This window comes from Coregonus clupeaformis, chromosome 14 (genome assembly GCF_020615455.1).
Source record: "Coregonus clupeaformis isolate EN_2021a chromosome 14, ASM2061545v1, whole genome shotgun sequence".
Lineage (NCBI taxonomy): Eukaryota > Metazoa > Chordata > Actinopteri > Salmoniformes > Salmonidae > Coregonus > Coregonus clupeaformis.
In genome coordinates, this window is record NC_059205.1 from 38,396,144 (window position 1) to 38,414,663 (window position 18,520).

General features: G+C 40.4%; 1 protein-coding gene across 8 annotated transcripts in view; it reads left to right on the forward strand.

Moving 5' to 3' along the window:
* The first annotated feature begins 9,342 nt into the window (after nucleotides 1-9,342).
* Nucleotides 9,343-18,520, forward strand: part of LOC121580924 (E3 ubiquitin-protein ligase RNF220) — a 182,613-nt gene continuing 173,435 nt past the window's right edge. For 4 of the 8 annotated variants that reach the window (XM_041896122.2, XM_041896124.2, XM_041896125.2 and 1 more), the window contains exon 1: nucleotides 9,344-9,689. The gene's annotated coding sequence lies outside the window, so the exon portion shown is untranslated. Of the gene's footprint in view, nucleotides 9,690-18,520 lie in introns of all 8 variants that reach the window. The other 4 variants (XM_041896127.2, XM_041896128.2, XM_041896129.2 and 1 more) reach the window with 2 other exon arrangements.

An 18,520-nucleotide genomic window follows, 5' to 3' on the forward strand; every position in this document is an offset into this window, starting at 1 on the left:
GGTCAGAGACAGAGAGAGAGAGAGAGAGAGAGAGCGAGAGAGAGAGAGAGAGAGAGAGAGAGAGAGAGAGAGAGAGAGAGAGAGAGAGGGGGCAGAGGGGGGGAGAGAAGCAGAGCCAGAGAGAGACAGGGAGAGAGGCAGAGAGAGAGAGAGGCAGAGAGAGAGGCAGAGACAGGGAGTGAGGGAGAGACCAAGAGAGAGAGAGAGAGAGAGAGAGAGAGAGAGAGAGAGAGAGAGGCAGAGACAGGGAGTGAGGCAGAGACAGGGAGAGAGGCAGAGAGAGTGGCAGAGACACCGAGTGAGGCAGAGACCAAGAGAGAGGCAGAGAGAGAGGCAGAGACAGGGAGTGAGGCAGAGACAGGGAGAGAGGCAGAGACAGAGAGAGAGCAGAGAGAGAGAGAGAGAGGCAGAGACAGGGAGTGAGGCCGAGACAGGGAGAGAGAGAGAGGAAGAGAGAGAGGCAGAGGCAGGGAGTGAGGCAGAGACAGAGAGAGAGGCAGTGAGAGAGAGAGAGAGAGAGAGAGAGAGAGAGAGAGAGAGAGAGAGAGAGAGAGAGAGAGAGAGAGAGAGAGAGAGAGAGAGAGAGAGAGAGAGAGAGAGAGAGAGAGAGAGAGAGAGAGAGAGAGAGAGAGAGAGAAGAGAGAGAGAGAGAGAGAGAGAGAGAGAGAGAGAGCAGAGAGAGAGAGAGAGAGAGAGAGAGAGAGAGAGGCAGAGACAGAGAGAGAGAGAGAGAGAGAGAGAGAGAGAGAGAGAGAGAGAGAGAGAGAGAGAGAGAGAGAGAGAGAGAGAGAGAGAGAGAGAGAGAGAGAGAGAGAGAGAGGCAGAGAGAGAGGCAGAGAGAGAGGCAGAGACAGGGAGTGATTCAGGGACAGAGGCAGAAACCAAGAGAGAAGCAGAGAGAGAGAGAGGCAGAGAGAGAGGCATAGACAGGGAGTGAGGCAGGGACAGGGAGAGAGGCAGAAACCAAGAGAGAGGCAGAGAGAGAGAGAGAGAGAGAGAGAGAGAGGCAGAGAGAGGCAGAGACAGGGAGTGAGGCCGGGACAGGGAGAGAGGCAGAAACCAAGAGAGAGGCAGAGAGAGAGAGAGAGAGGCAGAGACAGGGAGTGAGGTAGAGACAGGGAGAGAGGCAGAGACCGAGAGAGAGGCAGAGAGAGAGAGGCAGAGATAGAGGCAGAGACAGGGAGTGAGGCAGAGACAGGGAGAGAGGCAGAGACCAAGAGAGAAACTGAGAGAGAGGCAGAGACAGGGAGAGAGGCAGAGACAGAGAGAGAGTGTTATGTTGGCTGGTCATAATCACAGCCCCACTGACAGAAGGGGGTAATGGGGGCCAATAGAGGCACTCACTTTAAGTGATGTCTCCTGTCTGTCTGCCAATGGGCAAAGAGGAGCCTGTGTTTACACATTTTGTCAATGGTGATCAGGTCCGTCCAGGGACATCCATGGTCAGTGCACAGCACACAGCTGCTTTGGGCCTGGGCTTGATTAGGGATGTGCTCTGACAGCTTGTTATTATGTGTGGTGGTAGATAATATTTCATTGTCTTGATTTAACGACTTTGATTTAGGATGAGCAACGTGCAGGGTGGATATCAATGGTTAGGCTTAGATACTGTAGCATTTTAGTACTATAAAGGTTGTAGTCCTTAAGCGCTTTACAGCCACCCTCTTGGTTTATATAGTGTTATGTCACTGTTACTAGACAAATGTTAAATTGTGTAACTAAAGTCAAGGTGATATTCAGATTTTTAGATTTGGTCAAGTTGGTCAATGTGACATTACACATGAATGACAAATAAGATACAACTGCATCATTAAACAAATTACTTGTGTATAGAAAAAAAATGCTAGCAAGGACAAAGCATTCCACAGGACATCCATCAATCTTCTAAGATCAATTTTCCAAAGGGTGACAGATCAGGAATAAAGGGAAAACGGGGTTAATCTCTGGAAATTATATTGTTATTAATAATCATTTCTCAAATATCTAATGCCTGTGGAAGAGTAACTAAAAAGTTAATTAAAACTGATGGGGAATTCTGTCTTTTAGAGTAAAACATGTCCTCCATTGATTGCATTTTGTGGTATCATGTATTTGTCTCAATGTATTCACTCCAAGTAGTAACTCTGTATGGGGTAATCTACTAAATGTATAATCATTTCTTAATAGCTGTTGTGACAATTCGGTTAGAAATAAAATAAATGTTCTAAATGTTTTGAGTTTATTTTGAGAGCATAGAGAGAATCAAACTGCATTTATTTAAAACCTCTCTAACAAGCAAATATTGTTAATTTACCCCCCCCCCCAAAAAAACGTGAAACCATTTGTCGACTTGCTCTTACACAATGTGAGAATATTCATGTCTTTCACTTTCCACACTTAGAAGATAATTATTGTTATTACCATCACGGTTGAAATCACTCGACAAGGACATGTCAAGGCAGTTAAAATCCACACACGTTTCATTGCTGAGCAGAAACAAAAAAAAGCAGAGCATTAAATGTCTTATAATCACCTTCAAAATGCTAATCAAATGTGTTCCGTGTCTTTTCCCCATATGGTAATATTCAGTATTTCCCTCAAACAATAATGTTCCTTCCCCCTGTATTGTAATAATGTGTTTAAAGCTGGTGTGATAATATTGATTTAGTCATACCACGACCTCATTCCCTATATCATAAACAGACCAGGGCTGTTTAAAAACATGTCATGGTGAACAATAGGATTTAGTTGAGAAAATACCCATCTTGACAGGATGTATTATTAGCCTTGCCGAGAGGGAAGAGAATGAGGGCTATATATGCCCTGACTCACACAAAGACAGCGTTTCACTTTGAGAGAGACATAAAGAGACATTAACTGGACATCATATTGAATCATCCTCCCAGTCAGGGGTGTCTCTGTAATGTGTTGGTGACCAATCTTTGTAGCTCACGGTGGTAATTTACCCAGGCCTACAACCAACACAACAACCACTGTGGTGGGAAGATGTCCAAGCATCAAAACATCACAGGGTCTATTGAACCCTATTCCCTCCATAGTGCCTTACTTTTGACCAGAGACTATCCTGAAACATGTACACTGTTGTAAAGGCTTCACACTACACTCTTTCATACTTTAGTATTAAGTATTTGATTAGGATCCCCAAAGCAGCAGCTACTCTTCCTGAGGTCCACAAGGTCTGGATCACAGGAGAGACAGGGGAGGATATTTAAGCAATAATGCCCCAGGAGGTGTGGCATATGGCCGCTATACCACAGCTAAGGGCTGTTCTTATGTACGACGCAACGCGGAGTTCCTGGATACAGCCATTAGCCGTGGTATATTGGCCATATACCACAAACCCCCGAGGTGCCTTATTGCTATTATAAACTGGTTACCAACGTTATTAGAACAGTAAAAGCTTTTTTTTTGTCATACCCATTGTATACGGTCTGATATACCACTGCTTTCAGCCAATCAGCATTCAGGGCTCCACCCAGTTTATAATATACAATAACCACTTACACAAACCCCTTCAACATTACGTGTCTTTATCTTCTAATGTTTAGGGATATTGCTCATTTACGCATCTAAAACATATTAGGACACATGTCAGAGCATGTAGATTAGGACGCCTCCAGGGGGTTGTTTTGTTTAGCAACCTCAAGTGTAGGCTAATACGACAATTTGACAGTGCAATTTAAAACTTCTCTTGCAATTAATGTACAATGATATCACAATGATTCTCTCCAAGTTTATATCAATGACCTTCTGCAAGTGTGTGTCTATTTGAGAGAAGAGCTGCAGACCGAGGCTACCGTCAGTCATTAAAGGCATTGTCCTCTTGTCTCCTCTGTAAACACCCCTCCAAAATGGCAGCTGATAATCCAAATGCAATGTGACAGGAGGGGAGAGGGCTGTCTTGGCACATAAAGCTTTCAATTCTACTTGGTTTATTTACACTTTAACTTTCAAATGTGAGGGCTCAGGGATGGTCTGGGGCGTGTTGTGGTGGACTGGGCTGGGCTTACAGAGGTGACAAGACCTTGTTGTCTGTGTTGCTTTTTTTAGCGAGGGAAAAACAGCAGAATCTCCCTACTGGAAGATTCTCACGATGAGCCTTTTACACAAAATATAAATAAATGAAGACATGATATATGGGACATGAAGGAAGTTAATTCCTTAAACAAAGTGTGTTGATTTTGATTTACACCAAGGGCTGTTTCTTTAATAATTTATGGCCCTATTCTGGGCGTGTTGCTAAATTTGTATTGCCAAATAATGAGATTTTAGCACATGAGCTTATAAATGATCTTCTGATTTGTCTCTGGCTTTTTGTCAGTTGCCTTGTGCTCCCGGTCATGGATGGCATTTGCCTGTGTGCTCCTAATGGCTGAGTTACACTTAGATAGATGTGTCTTGATGCCTTCTGGTTCTGTTTGCTGGGGAGCGGGAGGGAGGAGGGAGGGATATTGTCTATGGCTATGAAACATAACATCTGTACCCTGCTAGCAGCTATACCCCAATCTGTGAATAATTGTGACCTTTCCAGATATCACTCTATGTCCAACATCTTGCTTGAGGGGGCAGTTCAAGTCTTTTTTAAAGCTGGAATCCTAAATGGTGAAACTGCCACGTCCGTTTACGATATTACAACAACAATGAAGTTACTGCAAACAATGAACACTGTTTTTTCCCTCTGACATCATTGCACGCACGATAGAACAGCAAAATATGTACTGCAATTGTTTGTTTCACATTGCACGACGCTCCTCACCTACCCTTCGTCCACAAAACAATAACAACAGCAGTGGGGCAGATAGTGGCACTGTTTCCCCTACTGCGGAATCCATCTTCAATCAACACAAATCTTGGTTGCAACTCTAAGCAAATGAATGCAGCTGTTTTATAGCTATTCATGAGGAAGTCAAAATTACCGCATGTCATCATGTTGGTAGAACAGATTTGTTTTCAAGATAAAAAAATTGCAAATCTTCTCGTTTGTCGTCATCAAATAACCTCTGTGCGTGTTTAGCAATTTATTTCCAACGTCTGAATGTTGTGTTTTTTTCATGAGAAAGACAGCTTTGGGGCGGATGTCATCTAATGTTATCGATAATGATATACTGTCTCACAAATAGCCTTAGAATTGACAAAGACGTGATTATTTTCAGTGTGAGCTGTGAGCTGTATTTCCGTACATTCATGGAAAAGGAGTGTATGGGTCTAGCATCTGTTTTCAGCTTTGAAACGTGTCTGTCTGTATCAATAGAGACTTGAGGAGAGCGAGAGAGAGAGAGCACATTCACAGACGGACAGCAGGTGGATGAGTGGCATGTGACATCAACTAGGCAGTAAAACTATCCTATTTCACAGTCCTCCTTAGTGCTGCTGCCACTGAATCAGTAATGGACCCATAAAAGCTCTCTCGCTCTGTCTCCCAATACTCCTAAAGATGCATACCTCATCCACACAGAGGCAAATGTTGAAAAGGGGGACAATATCTCCACTGTCTATGGCAATGCATGAGAAAATATAGTGCAAAAAGATAGTAGCCAGACCTAATAGTTACCTAAAATAATGTTTATTCCCTTTCCACAAATTAATGGAGCGGCAAATGGGATAACAAGGGGTCTTGATTTGTGGGCCCCCTTTGCAATTACCACATTTCCTGTCCCTGTTTAAATTAAACAAGCCATTGATTTTATGTTGAATATTATTGTGCCATATTCCTCAAGAGCGGTTTTGATGGAGCTCCAGAATGATAGGAGTTCCAAGCCCCCCTCCCAAAGCCCATCCTAATAAAAAAGACAGGGAAAATAACCAACGCTCCCACCCAGGTGCCACATTCCCGACTGCAAGCAGACAAAGATTGCTCCACAAACGAGCCCTCCCCCTGTTGGAGTACGACACACGCCAGGCCCGGCCTTTAGTTAAATTTGAAAGTCTCCGTATCTAGTGGTGTCTGCCAAGACTCAGAGAATCAGCTGGTGAGCCATTTTTAGAGCCCTGATTCTGCTCAGTTCCCCAGAGCCTTTCATCATGCTGCACTGTCTCACTGTGATGCTGTCTCACTGTGATGCTGTCCTCACACTTTCCTCTGTGGGTGTGTGCGCGCATGTGTGTGTGTATGTGTGTGTGATCACTGGCAGTCCAACACAGCAGAACCTGGTGATCCGGGGTGAACGGGGTGTACAAAAGAAGAATAGCCCTTAATGTAATTTCTGTGGAGAAAGGTGCTCTCTCTCTCTCTCTCTCTGGCTTGTCCAGCTCCCATCCTGAGCTCCAGTTCCTTTAATGCAGCATGGCCTCTAAAGTGGACTATTACAGAAAGCAGGTGGTAGAAAGGAAGAAAGGAGGAAAGCAAATGAGTGTATAGACTTGCACAAAAACACTCATTAAATTCCTATTCCACCCTCCTTCCTTCTCCACACACTCCTCTGGCATTGTCAGGGAATACAGATTTTGACTCCAAGTCTAACACCATTCTCTGTTGTTTTTTTAAAATGTAGTTTACTTTGTTTTGTGTGTGTGCGTGTGTGTGTGTGCGTGTGTGTGTGTGTGTGTGTCTGTGTGCGTGTGCGTGTGACACAGGGAATTTAAGAGTGCAGAAAATACCAATTAATTTAGCACCTTTCAAAGCAACCTTTTTCGAAAGATAAGTGACAAAACAATGAAAAGACATCTCAAACACAGATGTGACATTTGCATTAATGACACAGTAAGGACAGTTCATTTATCTAGCACAGCTCCTTTTGTGTGAAATGTTATAGTCACAGACTTTGCAGTGTTTCCATATTTCAGTATACTAATAATTAAGACCAGAAATTAAGTGTATGTCATTGAGGCAGTGCTGTTGAAAGACACAATGGGCATTAATTGCTCTACTCTGGGCAAAGAGTCATGATGGACTGTACTACATAGTAATTACAATATCATTTGAAAGGTTGTGAGTTAAACTCATATTATAGTTGTTTGGTGTTGTCTTAATAGTGAGTTTTAATTCTATCAGTCTCGAGACCCCAGCAAAAATCGGCTTTTCATTTCTCTGACTTTCATTTATCTGCATGTCCAGCCCTTATATTTAGCCTCACAATGAAGTGTTTTACCATTTTATTTTCAGGACAACCAGGGCTACAAGTAGAATACAAAACAATGTGACAGAAAAAACAGTTGAATTCAAGAGTTTTATTGACAAATGTCAATAACAAAAATATGATCCGCCAAAGCAAAAACCTGATAAATATATGTCATTAGTTAAGGGGAATAGGATTAAGATCAGATTGAAGGTGATGTTTACTTTTTAAACTACAATAGAATACAATACAGCAGAATATAACTTTATTGTCAATCCAGGATGGCCATTTTCCTTTGGCATCACCATACAAAAAGGATCACATACACATTCCCATCACGCACATTGAAACCAGTCAGTCCAACACACTGCATACAGAAACACATAGAGGACAGCGCCACATTCAATCACAATTGGCCGCTGCCCCAAATGCACTGTTCAAATACATAAATAGATAAATAAATAAAGTGCATATGCCAAGACATTTCATTTTGCATTTAGAATTCCCACAGCAAAAAAACGAGTGTTTGAACACATTCTTCCTGACGTGTACAAACTACTGTTTATAAGTTAACACAATGAGTCTCACTGTAATGCCTGTGCGTTTTGGACGTATAACCCCTTTTAAAAATGATGTATTTGAGGATTGGATTAATCTATGTCTTGTGCAACTGTAGATACCAACCATTAGTCTGTGTGATTAACGGAGGCTGAGCTAAAATGGTGTTTGTGAGACAAGGAACCCGAAGGGGCCCTGTGATGTTTTTTATTACAAAAACGTCTGTAGAGTCAGAATGGTTTGAGCTACAAACTATTAAAAGCTATCTATGAAAAAAAATAGAGTTGTTAGAAGGTAAGGGGTTGTTCTACATAGAAGATCATTGGAAAACCCAGGACATATTGTCTATAATACTGTAATAAGCTAACATAGGCGCTGTCACAAACTCCAAACTCCACACAGTTGTCACTGACTAGTTGGATATTCATTTCCCAGTGAGCAAACAATTTCAGTACTTACAGCATTCATATTAATTCATTTCTATATTACAGAGTAGTTGAACTTAACTACTCTACTTCTGATCGCAACACCTCAGCACCACAGAATACATATGTTTTGGAGTGTTTGGAAATTTGGAGCACAAGTCCTGTGAAAGATTTGCTATCAAAGGCCCTTTAAGTCAATACACACCAGTCCATTTAGAAACATAAGAGGTTGAGCTGTGCCATTTGATTTAGAATTGCGAGAGACCTGGGACACAGATAGGCCTCTTCCTCCTTCCCTCTAGTCACACTCAAATAGAGGTCATTAGCAACACAACTAAGTGCTAATGTATATGCATGCTGCCCATATGCAAGGATACTACTGAATCCCACTCCCACTTTCCCACATTAGGGAATTTAGAGTCACAGATAGCCTTGGCACAGTGGCTGTGAAATGAGACTAGTCTTCACATAAATGAAATTTTGAGATTTTGTTGGAGGTTCATTTTGACACTCAAATACAAAGTAATTCAACAAAATAAGAGTTAAATTCACCATCGAAATACACGTTAAATACGTTATTGTACATCTACTTTACAGCATAGTCTAATAAGAATCTCTACTTTTTATGTAAGGTATGTGATACTATTTACAGTAATATTTCCCTCCTATTTGATGGACTCTACATGCAATTCAATATCTTTCCAGCAGGTGGATAATATCTGAACAGTCCATAGACTGGGAAAAGGCAGGCAAGACCAATCCACAATAGATGATTAAAAAATCTCTATAAGCAGCATAGTACGGGTTGCACACTTAGAAATGTCATTATGGTCACTAAGAACAATTTAAAGTCTTGCTACAAAACAAATGCGTTCTTGAAAACGTCTGTGGGAGTATTTTGTGTCCTGTGTTGGATGGAGCAAAATAGTTTGTGTTCTTCATGCATTTCAAACTGGCCCTGACAGTTTCAACACCTTTTCATTTGTATTTAACACAGTAGGCTAATTAATTACTTTGCATAAGCAGCTTGTTTTGAGAGGTTGTCACCACGTCTGGAACTTTGTCATTTCACGGCTACTGTAACCCGTGCGCTGTGCGTAATCATATATTTGATTGGAAATAGTATCCATTTTAGATGCACCTTTCGTTTAGAAGTGGACTTCATTTCCACTGGTCTCTTATACAGCGAAGGCAGGAGATAATTCATTCACTGTTCACAAAGCTCACTAAAACCCACCCTGGGGAAGACGGACGGAGAGAGGGGGCTGGGGAACTGCGAATGGGGGAAAGTGAAAGGGAGAGAATGTCAGTCATTGAGCAAACCAAGCGCTGAGCGGCAGCACTGCACCTAAAACACTGTTTGCGAGCGCCACATCTACCTTAGATTCAATCTCTGCTTTTTCCTCGTTATTCCTAGACTCAACGCAGATTCTCCCTCTCAGCGGTACATGCAACTGATACCACTCTGAACACAAGAGCTGGGGACAGTCTGCCTCTCCACACAGCAACCTTGCAACGAGGTGTTAACTAGCCTACCTTCCTTTCCATGCGACTCCGTTATCTCCGGTGCTTTCGCCAGCCTGCCATTGAAAAGTTTCGGTTTTGAGGATAAACGAAATCTACGACCTTCAAAGGGATTGTTTATATTAACGTAAGTACTCCGAAGGTTTAGACAGCGATTGCGTTGTGTTGTGCTCTTTTACCTATGGAGATTTTGTTGTCATCGAACTTTAACGCACCACGAATCTGGCTGTAGGCTATCCGACTATTTTATGCGTCAACTCATGTATTAATTGTCGTGGTCCTTACTGATTGTGTGGTCGTCAACCATGCATCTTGAAATGTGAATGTTGTTCACAGTCATTGAGAATTGTATGTTTTTCTTAAGACTAGCGTTTGGCATTTTATCATCAACCCATGTGATGCATGCTACTTTTCCTCAAAACATCTACCCATGTGATGCATGCATTAGGCTACCCTACTTTTTTCCAAAAAGATGCATTGCATTCTAACTTCTGAACCCGTTGGTTTCAATCATTAGGAGCGTTTCCACAAGTTTCAAAGTCAGGGTAACTGTTCAACTTTACCTCTTGCTTTGGTCCTGAGTTTGAACTTTTACCTCATGTTTTGAACATTGTTTTTATGTGCTCCTGTAGTGCTCTGTTCAAGTTATGTCGGAAAAGGTATCCATCACATGTGGAAAGGACAAATCACCTGACATATAGCCTACATATAGCCAACACCTCTAGTTTTACTTTAAATCGAGATAGGCCTATATGTAGTTGAAAATTCGGAGTAGTTGTGTCCACTACCTAGATCAAGGCCTACAGTGGGGGACATGTCCAAGATGTTACAACATTGTTCCATCTAATGCGCGTGAACTACTTTTAGTCATCCAAAGAATACCGTGGACTCGTCACAGATTAAAAGTGAACGTTTTGATGTCTTTGTATAAAAGCTCAATTAAGCTACCGTGTAATAAGGTGCTTATAACCATACTTGCCTTTGACTATATTAAAAACACCCATTATGTATCGTAGCATTTAATGCTTATTAAACTAAACAAATCCATGTTTTAAGTTAATGACCAAACAGTGGCCCTAACACCGTCTGCACAGCACCCATACAAAATGAACACATCTCTCACAACTGTTTTGCTAAACTTTTGCTATTTGGAAAAGTAATATTTTAACAAAATCTAAACCATAGATTACAATTTTAGTGAAGCATATGAGTTAATAGATAAACATAGCCTTTTCTCTAAACTTGGTAGCATAATGTTTTCACTCTCTCTCTCTCTCTCTCTCTCTCTCTCTCTCTCTCTCTCTCTCTCTCTCTCTCTCTCTCTCTCTCTCTCTCTCTCTCTCCCTCTCTGTGTGTGTGTGTGTGTGTGTGTGAGCGAGAGATTGAAATTGAATTGAGAGAGAGAGAGAGAGAGAGCTTACATGAATATATTTAGAGAGAGAGCAGGTAGCCTATGTGTTGACTAAGGTTCCGTTAAGCATAAATTATGTTCACTTTAATCCTCGGAAAGAAAAAAGCCTGAAATCGAAAACTAGCCAAGAAGTAGTCTGAGAGGGAGCCGAGAGAAAGAATAGGGAAACACCTGTTTACTACAGACCACTACAATTTACATCCTGCCCCAAATGACTGGCTACAAGCTGGAAGGTTTCCGCTTAACCGACGAGTTTAGGTTAATTCACAGTTGATGAATACACAAAATATGATATCGATGAAGTGCAGCTCGCTCTCTAACGATAAGCGGTTGATGATGCAGCTTTTCTTCAAGAAAATAAACATAGAAATAATAGTTTTGGAAAGAAAGAAAACAACCTTTAACTTTCATAAGCAGTTTATAAAATATCACTTTAATAGGACTTAATAAAACATTTTATAATTTTTCAATGATGTTATGGTATAACGTTTTAGATATTCGTTTTTTTTCAATGGATATAATAATTATTTAACTTTTTTAATTAAATGTAAGCTAAAAGTGAACAAAGGACTTTGTTAGCAAGGTGCCTTGTGTCTTTCAACAGTAGCCTAGCCTATATTTTTCATCCGTGATCCTTTTTATCTCAAATGTTTGCTTTCAAAATATAATAAATTGCCTGTGTATGTTGACATGCCAAATCATCTTTATAGCTGTTATAACGGAAGGCTGCGATGTATTTATTTTTTGTCAACTGGAAAGATTAGAGTCCTACGAGAGTCATATCCACCAGTCAACGCAGACAAAAGTTTCCATATTTTTTATGACATTATATTGGCCTAATTGATATAGCCAAAGTGTGTAGGCTATACTTGGCTATATCGGTTTTTGAAAACATTAACATTCTTATTTCACAAAAATGACATGATTTTTTTCCTCCAAATTATTATTGCCTAATTGAGGCCTATAGACCTACTCACCAGTTTTATTTTCCACCAAAACACACTTTCATCGCTTCGGTTGATTTATCAGCATTGTTTATCAGCATTGTCTCACCTTTATTCAAACGTTCTATTTTACCATTAGCCTATGTTCACTTGAATTATGGAAATCAAAAAGGAAGTGCTAGGCCTAACATGCTCTCTGACATGCATCTCATATTTTTTGCAGTAGGCCTATTTCTGCGTCTGATTATTTCTCTAATCATGGTAGGTTTTCAACAAGTATAAAGTTAAGTTTTGGCATATGGTTTAGTATGTTAGGCTAATTTATACATCATCATTTAGATGATATGCCTGTTATGTGATTAACCTTTAAATATTAATTTGTGTGCTGTGCAGACAAATATGGATATTTTGGTTATTCTAAAAATATTGAGTAGCAGGTGAAATAGGCACCTGCTCTTTTCACAGCGCAACAATTTGTAGAGAAGAATTACGTTTTGAAAAATATCTCTAACAAGTCCAGTTTTTAACCATTATTACACCTGTTGTGATTGTTATCCTTATTTTTAGGCTAATTAGGCCTTATTGCTAAAGGACAATGTTATGTGAATTAATCAACTTCATGTACGCCTAGAACTTAGATGTGTTTTCCCCTTAGCCTATTCAAATGATTGGCTACTCGGTCTTTGCTTTGCGTTTCTTCACGGTGGCCTGGGAAGAGTCAGACAAAAAGGAAAGTCGAGGTCGGAAGAAAAGTAACAGATGATTTATTTGTTAGCGTTTCGATTTTTTCCCCCAGTCCTTATTTTCTGTCCCTTTCAGCAGCGATGTCAGCTGTTATTGCTTCCCATTGATCCTCTTGCAAAGTGAGAACTGAACTAAAATTAATGTCGATTCCAGTGCACGGATCAATAGCTAGAGTTATTTTAATCTGGATTTGAGCGCTGTGTGGAATTAAAAAACCGGAGAGCAAGCAGGCAGAATGAAACACTGTTCTTGTTAGCAAATAGGAGAGCGTCTTCTTCTCTGTGTGGTTCGAGAGCTGAACTATTGAGAAGGAAATGAGAAAGAATCGAAGATTTACTCAAATTAGGCTACTCGTCATATTTGATCAATAGGGAATTGTTAACGTCATGATATGCATATTAATATCGTAACTTGATAGGCTACTGATCCTCCGTTTGGTCCAGACTTACACAAACCCAGATGACATAGATAGTAAATTAACTATGGATTACTCTATCGCATCGTCTTGATGACCCTTGGTCTATTAAGTCCTATCAATATATAGGCTAGACAACCAATTCCTCGTTCTTTATCAAAAGCAGAATGGTAACCCCCACCACATCCCCTCCACCCCGTCCCTACTAAAGTTTATATTTTGTTTAGCTAATAAACACTTGACTGAATGCTAATTTGTCATGCAGATGGTGGCATGGTATGGTAATTGAAATAAACGTCATGTCGGTAAATAACAAGCGTTTAACCATGTGTTTAGGATAAATATCTCGTGCATGCACTCACGGTTTCACTGTATGCATCTTAGATTCGTTTTTTATATGAATTCATTATTTTGAATAATTGTAGCTTAGTCAATGCCTTGTGTGGAATGTTTAATCAAACGAAGACGTTTTCCCTTCATCCATATTACATTATTCTGACCACTTCACTTCCCACGTCGTTTAGAGCTGATTGTGTTTCCTAATGCATTTTTAGTCAGTGCAAATATTACTTGAAATGTTGTTTCAAATAAGGTTGTCTGGTTTTCTTTGTTGTGCGCTGTACAACCATGCTGAGAAAATTGTTGTGGCTAATTCATTTCATATTGCAATATTCAATCTGAATAATCATACAATTTATCAGTTTTATTATTTCCTGTTTGTATGCTTATATTGTTTTCAGTCATCCGTTACATGGTAATATCTGCATCACGTTGTGACTAGCCCCAGTTTTTTTGTATCTTCCCTTAATTTTTTGGGTGATTTGGAGACTAAGTTTTGGTCAGTCTTGTGGATATAGCTATTTGCTGTTTATGTCTGTAGGGGACTTAAGGTCCATATTATATTAACTTTACTATTGTGTTCTGAGGGTTTCTGTCATGAGTGCTTTTTGAATAGAGGGTACAAATCAGAGTCTCCAATACTTAATTGCATCAACGGGGAGATGAAGAGTTTATACTGTGTAACCCTGGAACTGGTTATATATGCAATAAAATGTTTTTTCCAATGTACACATGTGTAGGAAATTACTATTATGATGTTTGAAAATAATGTATTTTATTGAAAAATAATTGCAAATGATATTGGATAATTTAGTAGCCTATTGCTAGGTATTTCCAATAGCCTTTTGCAACGGTTTGACTGAATTGTACAGCAGTGTTATTTATTCTCAGTGAGAGGCAGTGAGAACAGGAGACAGTTCGGAGTTAGCCTGTCAAATGTGATGAGGTTTGTACAGTATAGTTATCAGATATTTTCTTTCTCAGATTTCCCCATTTGTCAATGATCTGGATGTAAATTTAAGAGCTTGGAAATAAGTTAATTTTCACATCCTTCCCAGAAGGCATTATCAGTGCATTTGGTTCAATCGATTGTAGACAGATATCTTTGTGTACTTATTATCGTCCTACAGTCATGGCTTGGGAGTGGAAAGGCACTTGTTCCGATATGTCTGATTGATACACACACACACACACACACACACACACACACACACACACACACACACACACACACACACACACACACACACACACACACACACACACACACACACACACACACATACACATACACATACACACACACACACATACACACACACACAGAGTACTATATTCATGAATTATGAAAGCGCAGTTACTTGTGTAAAGACTGCCTGGAAGTCTTCTAAACTTCAGTTTCATCCCTATAACAGCAACCAAAACTTTCCTTAAAAATCTACCATGGCACTGCTCCTGTAATGAGTAGCCAGCCGTGTTGGCTGAATTATTGTGTGGTGTTTTATATGTTGAGCCAATAAGTTGTCATAAGAAGGCATTGGGGCAGGCCATCACTGTGCTGCTCGCTGTTTGTTATTGAACATCCAGTGACTGGCCAGGTAGGCCAATGGTGTCCTCACTTCAGCCCAGTCCAGGGCTCACTGTCCCCAGGCTCAGCCCAGGCTCAGCCCAAGCCCCATGCTGAGAGCCGGGAGTTTGGCTCACAGAGAAAAGGGACAAGACTCTCTCTCTCTCTCTCTCTCTCTCTCTCTCTCTCTCTCTCTCTCTCTCTCTCTCTCTCTCTCTCTCTCTCTCTCTCTCTCTCTCTCTCTCTCTCTCTCTCTCTCTCTCTCTCTCTCTCTCTCTCTCTCTCTCTCTCTCTCTCTCTCTCTCTCTCTCTCTCTCTCTCTCTCTCTCTCTCTCTCTCTCTCTCTCTCTCTCTCTCTCCCTCTTTCTCTCTCTATTTACAAAGAGGTTGCACGGCTTCAGTGAGTGAGATGAGTGAGAGAGAGAGAGAGAGAGAGAGAGAGAGATGGGTTCTCTTTGTAGCCCTGGGAGCCAGACACGACACCTTGCAAATAATCTGGGTTTAGCAAGGAATTAGTTGGTTCAGGTGGGTTGTGTGTGGCAAACAGTCCATCAGCCCCTGAAATGAATAGCCTGGGCAGGTCAGGAAACTTTTAAATGATTTTGTCTGCCATGAATCAATGTGTTTCGCTGTCCATTTAGCTCACAAAGGCTTATTTAGAAAGTAAATCCCCTTCTCCTTTTGGCAGTTAGACCTGAATGTCACTTTGGGTTGGTCACACACCAAGCCAATGGTTCAAATATACACAAAAGGAAAGAGAGTGCTTGGATTTGTGGGTGAAAGACGTCTCCTAAAGATTTTGAAAGACTGATTAGGCCTACACCACTCTGTCATACACTCCAGTGGAATGTATTGGTTGTTAGTGAATTGCCATACGAGCAGTGTGGCACAGCTTGTCCAATCCTTATTGATTCTGCAGCTGAATATGCCCAAGTGTCATTATTGTATCCTTCACTGAGCGCCAGCTCTGATATTAAATCTTACTTTCATATTTGTCAGTACAGCATCATATGTTGTGCCGAAGCAGCAGCTGCTGTTGGTACATTTTATTGAATAACTCCCTGTATAGATTTCATATTGGCGAGTGAGCAGCTGATTTTGATTCAGAAGGAACATTTGAGCTACGGCAGTGTGTACAGAGTCACAGAGGCAGACATGAATGACTCTATTTCAATAGTATTGACTGTCCTTCGGACATCAGCCACAACTGGTTGTCTAGAATACTGAGTGAGCTTTCCACTGTGATGCAAACACACCCGGCCAACCCAACCACCACACAGACGGTTGACTCTGCCTGTCTGTGTCATAACGGCACACTCCTTGTTTCAAGCGGCTAAAATCTATTTGACTTTTACCTATATGAGCATGTTTTACCATTTTAAGTGATGTCTCAAGAACTGGCACCTGTATTTAAAAATAACTTCGATAATGTCTAGAGGTTTTGTCCGCTTTAGACTGAGTGGTTTTTAGGTGCCTATAAAATGACTTTGGGTTGTTTTGGGAGTGAAACAGTGTAATTAGCTGCTCTGAGATGTGCCAACATCTTCTCCCTGTGTGTAGTAGAATCACATACAGATGAGGAGAGAAGAAACACTAATTTTTCATAGTAATGTTTCATAGAGTTGCCAGATTTGGTAGAGCAGTTTTACTGTATTACTGTATTACATGCACTTGTAAATGTGTCTGGTTAGAATATTATCTACAAGCTATTTTAATTTCATATTTTGAGAAATTTTCTTTTTTTGGAACTTGTTGTGGATTTTGGAAATTATCTATGGTATTATAGTGATGTTTCTTTAATTGATGAAATTATGGGCAGAAATTGGGTTTGTGCTGTGCATTTTAATTGTCTTGAATTATAGGAAGTAGGCTAATGCATTTTAATTGAATAGCTTATTAAGGTGGTGTTTTTTTAAACAAGATGATCTGTAGGTAATCTTCCCTTTTTATAAGTTCGGAGATACATAGAGATCTACTTGTTCAAATCATTTACCAAATTACCATAACATCAACTTGCAAATTGTCTAAATATGTCCTCCCCATAGATAATGTGCCTATGTGCACAAGTGTGTGTGTGTCTATGTGTGTGTGTGTGTGTGTGTGTGTGTATGTGTGTGCTCCAGAGGGGTTGAATGACACCGTCTGCCCTGTCCTGTAATAAAATGTAAGAGTTGCACTTTCACTGTTGTCAACTATCTCTAAATTTACTGACAGACAAGGAAAGTACAGGAGCTGTGGTCTGAATGACGCTCTCTAAGGAAACTTGAGCTGTTTGGGGCTCCTATACTTGGCCATCAGTCAGAGTTGACAGTGTATGTTTATATCTAAATTGGATTCATGTGCGTTTCTCTCCTAAAACAACCAGATGGAAAATAGGTTTGACATCCCAACTTTCTACCTTTACAGAGTCCTATAGCTTATTTTACATCAGTGACTTTCTGATAGGAATTATATTATGCTTCATTGTTGTTGACATTGCAATTTCTCAAGATATCATAACATTGTCACTTAAAATACAATAATGTGTTGTATTTAATATTTCACTGACAGCTGCATCAGTCTACCTAGAGTAATCAAATTATGACAATATGGAAATATTCTATCTATGACATTTCTATAATAAAATGCAGATAAACCCTGTCAGTAAATATTTATGAGCTATTTTCAGTTGATTCTAACTGACATCTACTCTATATATGTATTTATTATAAGTTATTACAATGTTATTACAATATTATTACAACTATTGTTTATCATTAGTGATAAGGATAATAGATCCTCAGTTGAGATCATTCTGTTGTCAGTGACCCTGATTTTCAGCTTTGGCTGAACTTTTATTAATCAATCTTATCATTTATAACGATGTAGTATATTATAAGACAAGCTTGCAGTAATGAGATAGAAGCTGTTTAAGGCCTCCCTTCGGTATCAGTTTCCCGACGGCTCTGCGTGGTGTGTCAGTGTGTGTCAGGCTCCAGCCCGCGGGGCTGACTCAAGCGCCCTGGGAGCACAAGACTTGTTCCTGTAGCTCTGGCACCAGGCGGCTCTTCCCTCGGCTCTGCTCCCTCGCCTGCAGGAGAGAAATGATTAGCACATCTGTACAACACTCAGCATACTTATGCTTTTGCCGGCTCTCGCCATAAGGGGATATCCTGTGTCCTTTTATTGAATTGTCAGTTTCACACTGAGTCCACAGCTCTGTACGCTGATGGTAATGATAATACAATTGAAATATCCAGGTACTTATCACTGTATTACCTGGCTATCAACACCGACATGGAGTCATTGTTTAGAGGTTATCCCAGAGAAGAGATCTGATACTCAGGGAAAGACTATGATGAAAGGGGGCATGGATAGTGCCTTTGTTATGGATAGGGTATTGTTATTGGTACCATTTCAAGGTGCTTTTTCCTGGATAGATTAGGGGGAAAGACAGAGTGTAATGTGATGCTTGGGCGTCTGGCCAGACCGGAGCGCTGTAGTGTAGTATAGTATAACCCATTTTCAACAGACATTCCCCTGACATCTACTGTATGGC